The following is a 14,462-nucleotide window of genomic DNA, read 5'->3' as shown; positions in this document are numbered from 1 at the left end:
CCATCTCTACTAAAAATAGAAAAACTAGCTGGGCATAGTGGCAGGTGCCTATGGTCCCAGCTACTTGGGAGGCTGAGGTGGGAGGATTACCTGAACCCAAGAGTTTGAGGTTGCTGTGAGCTATGATGATGGCATGGCATGATACCTAGGATGATAGATGAAATTCTGTCTCAAAAAAAGTAAAAGTTTGTAATGAATGTATATGATTTTCACCAGAAAATCAGGTTATGGTCAGAAATAAAAAGCAACTTCCTTTATTCTCTGGGGTCTGACTACCTCGTCCAAGGGGAGCCTGCCTCAAAATACTCATAACCTGCGAGCCTCTATGCCAATGTCCTGGGCCTGATACTGTGGACAGCGCTTCTTGTTGGCCCTCTTTCTGGGGACTGTATCAGAACACACTTGTGAGATATCAGCCCTACACATGCAAATCTAGATGGCGAGAGAGTGCTCAGATGGCACAGTGATCAGACGTAGCCAACTCCTCGTGGGGATCTGCCCGGGTGGGAGCTTTCCCAGCCTCTCACCCTTCATCTCCACTAACAATGTAGAAAGGGAAGGCTCTGTCAGAGAGTTTATGTGACCTGCTCCAGAGCGGAGGCCACGGGGCCAGGCTCCATGTGCCCGAGGGTGGGGTGAAGGACTTTCTGTCCCTTCTGTTTTCACAGTGCAGAAAGAAACCAGCCCCGGAGAGGAATGGTTTCAGGTGCCAAGATCAGAATAGCTCCTCCAAGATGTTTCTGACTCTTCATACCCATGATCTTGATCACTGAATGTGGAAACCAGGACATGGACGTTTCTCCTGCTGTCTCCTCCCTTCCCTCCTGCACCAGCAGAAGGGTGGACAGGGGTCTTCTGAGATGGGACTCTGGATTGGCGCCCCCAGCTCCTCTGGAATGCGTCCTGTTAGCAGAAGCCCACTTCCTTCTCAGCAGCCCCCTCCTCTGTGGATACATAAGTTCAGGGCTCTTTCACCTTGACCAGGACCCCTTCGTCACCCTCTGCCCCTCCTCCTCTCTCAGCCCTAGACTGGCACTTCTGCCTGCTGCAGGGGGTCCACAAGCATCTCAATTCCACGTCCAAATAGATTCTCCTTTCCCGCTTCCCCTTTCTCCTTTCCAGCACCCTGCAGGCTGGCTCCATCCTGTATTCCTTATCCCTATGCCCCCTCCAGCTGTCCAGTCACCCCATCCAGAAACCCAAAGATCAGCCTCCATCTCTCCTTCCTCTGTGCACTCACCCATGCTGTCACCAGGGCCCGTCTACGACTCTACACCCTATGTGGTCTTCACACCCACCGGCTCTGCCCATGGCAACGCCCCAGCCAAAACCTCCCTCAGTCTCCACTTCCCAAAACAGCTCCCTGGTGCAGCCCCACCCACCTGACTCTCCGGTCTCCTTGAACTTCATTCTCCAACCAGCTCATGTTTCTTTTCGTTTCCCACAAGGAGTCTGCTGCCATCATTGCCTCTTCACATCTCTCCCCTTGGAGTGCCCAGTCCCTCATTCCAAATATACACACACGCACTCACATGCACACACATGCATGCACTTACATGTCCACACACTTATGCACTCACACACACATGCATGCACACGCACACATGCATTCACTCGCATCACATATATGAGGCCTGTGAGTCTATCAGAGATCTCTATCTCTCTCCTCTCTGCCCGTGTACAGGACACTTCCTCTCTGTTCTTAGGCTCATTTTACTTCTACCCCCTCGACCTATGTCTCCCTCCTCACTGCCCGATAGCACTGTCAGCTCACATATCTGACCTGTCATTGTCTGTGTGTCCGTCTAACCTGCAGAACTGTAACCTTTTGGGTAGAGGGTGGCATCGCTCATCATCTTCAGGCCTGGCTCCTCAGAGGCATGTAGGGAAGGTTTGCAGGCTTCCCTGATACACGCCAGAGTAGGACCCAGGGCTGGGCTCCCTACCTGGTCCTTCCATGTCTTCTGGGGGGCGCTGGGAGGGCGGAAAGCCCTGCTGCCCACTGAGTCGGCCTCTGCCCCCAACCCGAGCACAGGGCCTTCTTTATCCTCACAGCACCTCAAGAGGTAAATACCATCCTAAGCCCCCTTTACACAGGAGGAAACTGAGGCTCAGGGGGCATCAGTGAATTGTGCAAGGAAAAGGAGCATTTACATTCCAGCTTTAATCTGCGTGACTCTGAAGTTCTGCATTCCCATTCTGTGCACTTCCACAGCGGCTGAGGAAAAGTGAAAAACTAATCAACAGTGGCTGACTTAGTTGTTGTGCTGACAAAGCCATTTGTGGTTGTGCCATGGGCACATGGGCATGTGCACATGTATGCATATGTGTGTATGCGTGTGTGTGCATGAGTGAATGTGCATGCGTGTGCAGGCGTGTGTGTGTGTGTGTGTGTGTATACCTGGCTTGCTCAGGCATACCCTGTCCTGGGAAACATGTAGCCCTCACTTTTCTCAGGTCACTCAGCAGTTTGTGGACTCCCTGGGGTCCTGATCAGAGAGTAGCCAGATCAGCTCAGCCAGGGATTTGGAAGCCCAATCCTCCAGGAGGGGTGTCTGTCCTGGAGATGATCCCCTCCCAGGAAATATTCGCTTTCAGAAAGCTACTCAGATTGGGGCTGGGTGACCTCTGCTCCCAGGGTCCCAACTTCACCTGACCTTGGGTGGGAGCCAGAGGTCAGGGTTCACTTGCCTTTCAACTTCCCTTGTCCCTGCCTTCAACTCTACCAGCCCTAGGTTAAGGCCTCCAGGGCCACTGCTGCCAGCACGATGGCCACTGGGTGGAGCCCATGAGCTGTGAACCGCGAACATTGCTACCGGCTGAGGGCTCTTTCGCAGGAGATGGCAGCTGAAGAAAACAGGTGCCTTACTAGGGATTGGTTTCAGGTTTTCTCATGTCCACAGAAATTAAGAATCTGTTACTACTCATTCGAATCTGCTGTGGCTCCTAACAGAGCCACCTGTGTCCTTGATCTTGAGCATGGCGGAGCTGGGAAGGATTTCCTAGGAGGATGAGCAGATAGAGAGCCCAGCTCTACCATGGAATTTCTGTGTGACCCGGAGCAAGCTGCTGCCTCTCTGGGCCTTGATCTCCTCAAACTATGACTAACTGAAGCTTCTGGGTAGCTGACAGCATTTCGAGGGAAGCAAAGAACTGGTAAGACAAAAAATAAGGGGTCTGACAGTCCAGGGCCCAGCAATGTCATCCAGCACTGGCTGTGTCCCCTCTCCCTATACTGATACCTGCAGGATCTGCTGAAAAACTGGCTCCCCACTGCTGCCACAGATTACCCCCAACTATCCTGCATCTGTGTGTCCCTTCCCCCATGGCTCCTGTCCTGGGTGGGAGTTGCCTGGCCATGACCCATCTACCCAAGGGGAAAAAGTGTGTCTCTGACCCCTTTATCCCCACAGTGTAGAATGGGACTAGGCCTCATATGGGAAGGGTTTGGGATTCCGGTAGCTAAATGTGGCCAGTATTTTCCACACTTCTTGTCTGTATTGCGAGATCTGTGTTGCTGGATTAGCCTAAGCTTTCCCAGCAAGGGCTCTGACAGCCCAGGATGACAACGGCAGCAGCAGCGGCAACAATCTCAAGTGCTTACATGGCACACACCACCTGCCAGGCATCATTCAAAGTGCCTGCTGTGGGTCAACTCATTTAATCCCCACAAAAATTCCCTAAGATAAATTTTATCATCATCCCCATTTTGTAGATGAGGAAACTGAGGGCCTAATGTCAGAGTGAATAAGAGGTGGAGCAGGGAACCCAGGCAACCTGGTTCTCTTAACTCTGTGATATACAGTCTTGTTGGAAATTAAATCTGGGCATCTCCAATGACATCTGCTACTCCCCAAACAGACCAGTTAACACACAGCTTGGAGTTTCTCTGCTTTTCTAAACTTTTCTCGTCTCTATGGTTTAATGACTAAATCACTTTTCCATCTGTAGAGTTCATCCTTATAGGAGAATGTTCTTGTTTTGCTGAATAGGAGGGCAGTCAGTGTGTGTTATGGAAACTATGCCTTGGATGAGGGGTGGGGATGAAGCATTTCTATGTTAGACACCGTATCAAGAAGTCCAAAAGGTGAGAAAGAATGTGTTTATCCTTCAAATGCTCACCAGGGACCTTCTGCCAAATTCTTGTAGTGTCGGAAGGGTGGGAAGCTGGCGTCTTTGCATGGCAAGACCACCAGAGGGCAGACGTGCCTCCACTAGACCAGGCAAGTTTGGACTTGAGCGACGACTCTCCAAGTCGGGTTTTTCCAGAGCAGGCTGTTTGCAAGGCGGCCAGGAGGTGCGGCTCAAGGGACTAGAATTGTATTTTTATCTACTGCTCGTTTTCAGCAATCTGGCACAAGTTTCTCTGGCACACAAAGGAAGAGCCTGCCTCCAGCGAAGTGAGAATCATCTGGGGGAAAAGTGGTCTAGCTCACCCTTCAGATGGACCCAAGCCTCAAAGTGTTATTTGCCAACCCTGCCCCCCACAGAGCAGTTTATTTCTGTTGTCCTCCCTGTCCCCCAGGTGTGGCTCTGTGGCTCTGTTTATGCCTGTGGGTGGACTTGGGTGCTTCTTCCCTGCTCTTTGACATGGCTGGGAGCCTTGAAGTCCAGATGAAGCCGACTCTGGGCAGGTGGCCACCTCCTGCCTGCAGCTGATCAGCAGAGGTCAGCTCAACAGAATGGCTGACCATGCTTCCTGGGGACACAGAGTCCCCCAGGCCTCCCATTTGGGGAAGTAGGAAGGAAGCACTTCCCTTTGGCCATGCCCCCTAGATGAAGCCCAGGTTGTCCTAGGATTCCAGGTGGGGGCTCAGGTGCCTCTAAAGATACTCCAGGCAGCCTTCTGCTCTGGCCCAGGCCACTTGGAGTTGCTGCCGTCTGGAATCTGACCTCCAGAGCAGTGGGACTGTCAGAGGCTCCTTCCCTACAGAGTCTCCCTGTCACTCAGGACCAGAGCACAGGTAAGGGTGTGCGGTTGTGGTTCCCATGGAACACTTCTTTAGTCCTACCTGTACTATGGGCTTCCAGACTCCCTGTTGGAGGAGCCACCTCTTCCAGGAAGCCTGCCATGACTCCCCTGATCCTTGCCCACAGCACTGTGCTGGCACACTCCTCTGTGGGGGTCTGATCATGAGTCCCTTACACTGAACTGAGTTTCTTGAGTTTGGCCGCCATGCGAGAGCCCTCCAGGATCCCTGGGGCCTGGCTGAAGCCTGGCATGGACACTCTGAATCAGAGCGGAGTGAGGGGATTGTGGCTGTGTGCCTGCACTGCCATGTACTCACACACACTGGCACATGCACCTCCCCGCGTATCTCTTCTCTGCATAAATGGGCTTATGTCTTATGTGTAATTCCACTCCTTGCTTTCTTACTTTAACCTCTGCAGCAGTCTCCTAGCACTCCTCCTGCCTCCAGCCTTGGCCCAGCAAACCCTTCTCCATGGGACGAGCACAGTGAACTTTCTCATCTGAGCACGTCAGGCTCTTGTTTAAATCCCTTGGGTGACACCTGCCTTGCTCCTGTCTGCACCTTGATGCCCACTCTCTCTTCCCCCGCAGCCTAACCACAGGGCATAGGACTCCACCCTGTCCTATGCACAGCATGCTCTCCAGCTCCTGCTGACCCTGGCGAGCTCCAGCCCATCCTCTAGTGTCACCTCTTCTCTGAAGCCACCCTGGATTCCCTCAGACCCAGCTACAGGCAGAAGTGTCCAGGATATGCCTGGGTGAAAAGCTGCAGAGATGCACTAGGAATTTGAGCATCCTGGCCTGGACAGGGAGGCTACCTCTATCCTGCACATGGTTTGAGAAAAACCATTAAGATTCCTTGGGCGTCCTCCACCCTTCTATGGAGAGACCAGGAACCCTGCGGCTTTACTGCATCTTGGAGCCAAGAGAGCCAGGACAGCCAGAGACAGCTTCTTAATGAGTGCAGTGGTTAGAACTGGAAAGTCTAGGGTAGAGGGATTTAAGGGAAAGCTGAGTTATATTTTACATGCTCTAGTGATCTCCCCAGTCAAAAGAAGCACACGGTGAATTCTTTTCAAATGCAAATGTGTGTCCTCATTTATCTGTGTGTCGGTTTGGGTTTTTTGCGCCTTGATTTGAGGAACTTTTTATTTATTGCACAATCAACAGAGCAGCTACCACTTTCGTCTCTCCTGTTGGTTTCTGACGGGTTTGTCAGGGCATTTTGTACTGAAGCTTCCAGCTGCTCCTCAGGGGAATTTGTCAACCTTTCCCTCTGTGATTTCTTCTCTATAGTCTAAAAGTTTAGAAAAAATTCACTCTTCTAAAGAATTCATAAACACAAATACTCCATTTTGGCTTCTTTTTCTTTAGTTTTTAAAATCGTGTTTGAGAGGTGAATCTAGATCCTTTCTTGTTTTCATCAGATTGTAAATAAATGACCCCAACGGTTTCATGTGCCTCCTTCTCTGTCCTGTGTCTTATCATCGCTCCCTATGTTCTCACCTGCGCCCCAGAGGACACGTGCAAGACCCCGCTGGTCATTGTTCATGCATTTACGTGTGCACAGACGTGCGCACACACTCTGCCTTTTGTTTGCATGAATAGGTTGTTTTGTTTTGTTTTGTTTTTTAGAGACAGGGTGCCGCTCTCTCTGTCACGCAAGGTGAAGTTCAGTGGTACGATCATAGCTCACTGTAGCCCCAGACTCCTGGGCTCAATGATCCTCCTGCCTCAGCCTCCCAAATAGCTGAGACAACAGATATGCACCACCATACCCAGCTAATGCTTTTAATTTTTTGTAGAGATAGGGTCTTGCTATGTTACCCAGACTGGTCTGGGTAACAGAGAACTCCTGTCCTCAAGCTAATCTCCCACCTTTGCCTCCCAGAGCTTTGGGACTAGAGGCAAGAGCCACTGTGCCCAGCCCCTTAATCCTCTTTCTAGTTCTTAACTGGATGATGGGTGAAAATAATCCCTCCTTGTTGTTTTAATATGCATTTTCCTTATCACTATTGACTAAGTATATTTCCTCCTATGTGAAATGTCTCTTTGTTGAATGAATAGACAGAAATAAGTGAAACGTCAAGTTTGCCACAGACACAAGGCATGGTGAGGGTGAGGAGGAAGAAGAACAAGCTCATCTCAGAGGAGGAGGAGTTGGTGAAGCAACTGACATCCTTCAGAGACAGCCCTGCCCTGCTGTGAGGGCTGCTGGACAGGACTGTGCAGTGGGCATGGGTCATGGAAGAACGGACAGGTGGAACCAGCCAAAGAACTGTCTCTTAAGATGATGCAAATTGCATTCTGAACACAGGCACTTTCCCAAGGGCACGCAGGAGGGGCTAGATGCCAGATAGGAGTCTGCTGGGACAGCTGCAGAACTTGGCCTAGCACTCTATTGGTTCCCAGGAAGCAGAGCCTTTCCCACTTCATCTGCCTACAGGGGGCGCCTGTTTCTAATTCAGGCAAAGGCTCCCCAGGTGCTGGTGATGGCTTTGAAACTTCAACAGGTGAGTATATCCCTTGGGCTGCCTCTGAGGCACATTGTTAACCTGGCTACATCTGCCGTCAGAGACCCATGTGGTCAGGGAGCAAATGGAGATGAGGGCTGTGGGACACAGAGGACCTCTGAGACTGTCTCTTACCTCCACCATGCCTGCCACACGATCAATGCCAAGGTACCTGCATTTCAACTTGCAAATTTCCCATTCAGACCTAAAACAGGATGACCTAAAAACCAACCCTTCAAATGTTAGAAGCACACAGTTCAAATTATAGAGAAATACCCTGCCTGGGCCGGTCTTGAACAATCTGGGGCAGAATAATCACTGAAACCAATAAGCACCCAGGTGTTCTAAGATGGGTCTTACCTGGCTTTGAACTTCAATGGCTCTTTTTGTGTTCTGCAGGTATTAGTAGAGGCATAGATGTCCCAGCTTGAGCTGCCAACAGTTCTCAAACACAAGAACACAGAGAAAATATTCTTTTTTTTTGCATGGTCCAGAGAGGTACCAGTATTTTATCCCATCAGCACTTACTTATTTTCCGGAATCAGGAGTTAAAATAAGAACAAATCAAGTTCCCATCGTAGGGAACAACAGCTTCAAGAAGGTGATTGTTTGGGACATTCGGATTGTTAGTGCTTGAGGGCCATGTGGAAAGATGTCCTCCGTGTGGAGAGGTAACACTTTTATTATGACATTTAATCAATTCCACTGTTTTCCATTGAAAAGGGAATAAATAATTTGCTTCCTTTAAAACGTAGAAACAGAATGTTAAGGGATTGTGGGTTTTCAAAATTTATAACATGACTTTATCCAGACACTCAAGGGATGACCTATAAATATTTTGGAAAGTATCCAAATGGTAATAGGGCTGACATAGTAGCCAGTACTCTGGGCCGAGAGGTGTGGACCACAGACCTGCCTGGGTTACTGATGCTCTGCTGAACTGTGCAAGGCTTCCCTTCTCTGGGTCTCAGCCATCCTTCCATAAATGATAGCGACAGCTGCTTCGAGTCATGATGCAGTAACAGCACCAGCTTTTTTCTCTCTCATCTTGAACAAATAGACAATAAAATAACATGTATGAAATAACAGGCAGCACAGAAGATTAATTCCCGCGGGTGAAAGAAAGTGAGCCCAGTTACTGCCTTAGCTTGTTACAGGGAAAGCCGGGATACAGTGCAGAAAGGGGGACCCAAACAGAGCGTAGGAATCAGTGTTCCGAGTTCATGAAAGCCCAAAGTGCTAGAATTTGTGAGACAAAATACCAGAGAAAGGAGGAGCTGCTCAGAAAGACAGAACTATGAAAAGGGATTCCCTCGCGTCTTTGATTCACTGCTGATCTGTGTGTGCTTTAAAGGGGGGCCGAGGAGAGAAAAGCTGGAAGGCGTAGGTGGGACAATCCTCAGAACTTGCAGAAGGTCAGAACATCCTCCTAGTACACGGCACACAGAAGGGACTCCTCAGTCGGTTTCACGGTCTGAAGCTGCTTCTGTTCTGTTTTACTCTCTCAATGCTTTAAATATATTGCCCCTCTGTTCTCATAAAGCTTGGACTAAGTCCTAAAAAGGATCAAAATGCATTCTTAGTTAACTGTGTTCCGGAGCCAGCCTAACACAATTTAAAGGAATACAACAAAATCCAGCTGCCAAAAATATAAAAATATTATCAGGTTTTCAAAATAGCAGTAAACTATAACCCATAATCAGGAGAAAAAGAAATCAGTCAATAGAAAATAGTCCCAGAAGTGACAAAGGACAGAATCAGTGGGCAAGAATGTTAAAACAGTTTGGTAAATATCTCCCATTGCTCCACGAAAACAGAAAAAAGCAGGAAGCTGATGAGGAGAGAAAAGGGAGATAGATATTTTTAAAAGCCATATCAAATTTCTACAGATGGAAAATACAGCATCTGAAATGAAAAATACTCTAAACAAGATTAATGGCAAGTAAACAGAAGATAAAGAAATAGAAAACTTGAAAAATATTATAAACGACATTGACCTAATTTACATTTCTGGGACGCTTCACTACACAACAGAATATACACTTCTCTCTCTCTCTTTTTTTTTTTTTTTTTTGGCCAGGGCTGGGTTTGAACCCGCCACCTCCGCCGGCATATGGGGCCGGCACCCTACCCTTTTAAGCCACAGGCGCTGCCCCAGAATATACACTTCTCAAGTGTGTATGAAAGACTGGATTTGGGAGCATGAACAGGTCTCCATACATTTAAAGGACTGAAATGGTACAGAGTATGTTTCTGACCACAAAAAAAATCAACTAATAAGAAAAAAAGCTGCCCCCCTTTGTGCGAATCCATACTTCTATCTGGTATCCTTTCTGTTCTGCCAGAAGGATATGCTTAAACGTCTCTTACGGGGTGGGTACATTAGCAATGGGTTTTTAAAAATATTTGCACATAGGAAAAAATTACTTTGTCTTGGTTTTCTAGAAGGTGTTTTGGTTGAATATAGTATTCCAAGTTGATAGTTTTTAAAATTTGTTTTGTTTTATTCTCTCAATGCTTTAAATATATTGCCCCTCTGTCTACTTGAATTGTCTGTGGTAAGAAATCTTTTCTCACCCTTATCTTTTTTTGTGCATATCTTTTTTTCTCTAGTTGCTTTTGATATTTGCTTTCATTGCTGATTTTGAGAAATTTGATTATGATCTAGCATGGTGTATTTTTTTCTCATGTTTCTTGTGATGGAGTCTGTTGAGCTTCTTGAATCAGGAGGGGTATCATTTTCATCAAATCTGGTAAGTTTTCAGCCAAAATATTTCTTCAAATATTTTTTCTGTCCCCTTTTTCCTTCTCCTGTAGAGAATCTGATTATTATGTATATTAAGTTTTGTGAAGTTGTCACATAGCTCAGTGATACTCTGTTCATTTCTAAAAGTCTTTTTCTTTTCTTTCTTTCTTTTTTTTTAAATTAAATCATAGCTGTGTACATTAATGCAATCACAGGGTACAGTGTGGTATTTTCATATACAATTTGAAATACTCTCATCAAGCTGGTTAACGTAGCCTTCATGTCATTTTCTTAGTTATTAAGACATTCATACTCTGCTTTTAGAAAGATTCACTTGTCCCCTTGTAAGATAAACCATAGAGGTGACCCCACCCATCACCCTCCATCTACCCACTCACCCTCATCCCCTTCCCTCTAAAAGTCTTTTTCTCTGTTTATTTCATTTCAAACAGTTTCTCTTGGTGTGTCTTCAAGGTCACTAATAATTTTTCTGCAGTATCTAATTGGCATTAATCTTGACCCATGTACATTTTTATCTGACTTTGTAGTTTTCACTCCTAGAAGTTAAACTTGGTATTTTTAAGAAAAAAAAATGCCCATATCCCTTCTTAAAACATGTTCAGTCTCTTCATTACCTTTTTGAACATATGGAATGTGGATGTAATAACTTGTAGTGTATTTATATGCTAATTCTAATATCTATGTCATTTTGGGGTGTTCTTCATTGATTAAATTAGCCTTTTATTTTTTGTGGGGGGGCATAGTTATTTTTCTTCTTTTTTGCATGCCTAGTAATTTTTGGTTGGATGTCAGACATTTTGAACTCTAGTGATAGGTTTTTAAAATATTATAATTATTTTATGTTTCTGAAATGTAGCTAAATTACTTGAAATCAGTTTGATCTTTTTGAGTATTGCTTTTAAGCCTTGTTAGTCAAAATCAGAGAAGCCTTTAGACTACAGCTAATTATTACTCAGTATTGAGGAAAAACTCTATTGAATACTCCACCCATTGGCCTATGAATTATGAAGTTTCCCAGTCTGATTAGTAGCAACAGGCTCTATTCTTGAGTCTGTAATCTCCGAGTACTGTTTGTTCAAATTCTCCTGGGTAATTCATTCCCAGGTTTCAGGTCGTTTCCTTCAGTCACATGTACTGATCAGAACTTAGCTAAATACTTCTAGGAGACCTTTTGTGGATTTCTGGAGTTCTCTCTGTGTTCATATCTCTCCTCTCCAGTGCTCTATCCTGTGAGCTCTAGCTTTCTTGGTTTCCTCTCTGTATTCATATCTCTCTATCCCGTGAACTCTAGCTTCCTTGGTTTCTTAGCCCCTAGCTTCCTTGGTTTCTTAGCCCCGTGTCCTCAACAGAGGCAGTCCAGCAGGCTCTGCCTGCGTTTTGAAGCCTGGAAAATTTTTCCTCATAGTAAGCTGGTACAATTACAGGACATATCCCATTTGTTTCCTATCTCTCAGAAATCACTGTCTTTCTCTGCCCTCCTAACATCCAACATCTTAAAAGCCAATGTCATAAAATTTCTTCCTATATTGTGTCTACATTTTTAGTTGTTTCACATTGAAGTATAAATCTGGTGCCTATGACTTCATCTATTGGCTGGAAGCAGAAAACTCACCACAGGCATTAAATTAGAAATCAATAACAGAGAGATACTTGGGGAATTCTTAAATATTTGGAAATTGAACTACATACTTTTAGATATCTATGGACCAAAGAATTAACACTAAGGGAAATTACAAAACATTACAAATTGACTAAAAATGAAAATATATCAAAGTTTGTGAGATGGTGTTAACACTGTGCTTTGAGGAAATTTATTGCTTTACATATTTGTATTAATTGTTATTATTTTTTTTTTTGAGACAGAGTCTCACTATGTCACCCTCAGTAGAGTGCTGTAGCTTCATATCTCATAGCAACCTCAGTCTCCTGGCCTTAAGCGAGTCTGTGGCCTCAGCCTCCCAAATAGTTGGGACTACAGGTGCCCACCACAACACCTAGCTATTTTTTGTTGTTGTTGCAGTTGTCATTGTTGTTTAGCTGGTCTTGGCCAGGTTTGAACCTGCCAGCCTGGGTATATGTGGCCAGCACCCTACCCACTGAGCTATGGGCACCGCCTGTATTAATTATTTATAAGGGTCTCAAATCAATTATTTGAGTTGCCACCTAAAGACACAACAAAAAGAACGTCAAATTATACCCCAAATAAGAAGGAAGAAAATACAATTGACCCTTAAACAAACATGTTTCGGATTTTTCAGGCCCATTGTGGATTTTCTCCAACCAAATGTGAATTGAAAATACAGTAATCATAGGATGTGAAGCCCAAATATGTGGAGAGCCAACTTTTATACACAAGGGTTTCACAGGGCTGACTGAACAACTTGAGGGTGTGGAGATTTTGGTACCCTCGGGTACCCTGGAGCAAATCCCCTGCATATACTGAGGGATGACCATGATAAAGAACAAAATCCCAACGCTTTCCTTCCCACACCAGGAAGCAGGCTAGAATGTCTTCTGTTAACGCTTTTATTCAACATTGTACTAGAGGTCTTAGCCAGTTCATTAGCACAAGAAAATGAAATAAAAGGCCGACTGAAATAGAGAAAGTAAAATTGTCTTTATCGACAGGAAGCATGATTGTCTATGTGGAAAACGCTAAGAGAGTTTGTTTTGTGCTGCTGTAACAGAATAACACAACTGGGTAATTTAGAATAAACGGAAATGTATTTGCTTAGGGTTCTGAAGGCTGGGAAGTCCAAGGTCAAAGGGCTGGCATCTGGTAAGGACTTTATTGTTGCATCATCTCAAGGCAGAAGGGCAAAGAGAAGATGGGAGAGAGAGAGAGATCAACTTACATACTCAAGCCCTTTCATAATCATGCTAATCCATGGAGAAGGGTGCAGCCCATGTGATCTAAACACCTCCTAAAGAGGCCCTACCTCCCAACACTGTTGCACTGGGAACTAAGTTTCCAACACATACATTTTGGGGGACTCAAACCATAGCAGAAAGATTAAAAAAATACTATTAGTAATAATAAGTGAGTTTACTGAGATCAAAGGACACAACATTGATCTATGGAGCTAATAATATTTTGCTGTAGTAGCTGTAAATAATTGGAAATTGAAATTTTGCTACAGCCCACAAATAACTGCATAATGCCATTTGAAATAACACCAAAAATTATAAAATACTGAGAGATAAATTTAACAATATATATGCAAAACATGTATAACAGAAACTACAAAACTGCATTGAAAGGAATTAATGAAAGTCTGAATAAACCGAGAGCTATACCACACTCAGGTATTAAACTCTTATTATTTCTAAGATATTTATTCTCCTAAGTTGGACTATGGGTTAAATGCCATCATGTTCAAAATTTTAGCAGAGTCTTTTGCAGATATCAACGAAGCAATTTCAAAATTTATATAAAAATATAAAGGTTGTAGAGTCGCCAAAACAATTCTGGGAAAAAAATAGGAAGATTTATACTAACTCATTTTAAGATTTAGTAAAAAGCTTGAATAGTAAGGCCAGTGTAGATTTTGGCAAAACATAAAAACAGACATCAATAGAAGAGAATAGAGCCTAGAAATAGACTTATACACACTTGTAATAAAACTGATTTCTGGCAAAGTCCCCAAGGCAACTCAATGTAAGTTGCTAGAATACTGGATATCTACATGGGAGAAAACCCCCAAACTTTACCATTGCCAGATAAAAAATCAACTCGTATGGTATCATGAACCTAAATCCAAGAGCTAAACTATAGCACTTCTGGAATAATTAAAAAAAAAAAAAAAAGTAAGAGCGGGACAAAGCTTTAGCGACCTTGAATCCGGTTGATATTTCTTAAATGGGACACAAAAAGCACATATTTTAAGAGGACACAGGACATATGGATATATTTAGCTTTTCCAAAACTATAAACTCTCTATTCTTTGAAAGGCAATATTAAGAACATGAAAAGGCAAATTATATCCTGAGAGAAAATGTTTGCAAAACATAGGTCTGATACAAGATCTCACATCCTGAAAATATAAATAGCTCTCATAACTCGGTATTAAGAAGACAAACAGCTCAGTGTTTAAAATGGTCAAAACATTTGGAAGGACACTTACTCTAAATAGTTTCACAGATGGCAAATAAGCAAATGAAAAAAAATGCTCAACATTTGACTGTGCTCTAGCAACATAGTCATTAGAGA

Source organism: Otolemur garnettii, unplaced genomic scaffold, assembly GCF_000181295.1.
Source record: "Otolemur garnettii isolate 467f Iridium unplaced genomic scaffold, OtoGar3 scaffold00075, whole genome shotgun sequence".
NCBI lineage: Eukaryota > Metazoa > Chordata > Mammalia > Primates > Galagidae > Otolemur > Otolemur garnettii.
The sequence above is the reverse complement of the archived record's forward strand: the minus strand, read 5'-3'. Positions refer to the sequence as shown.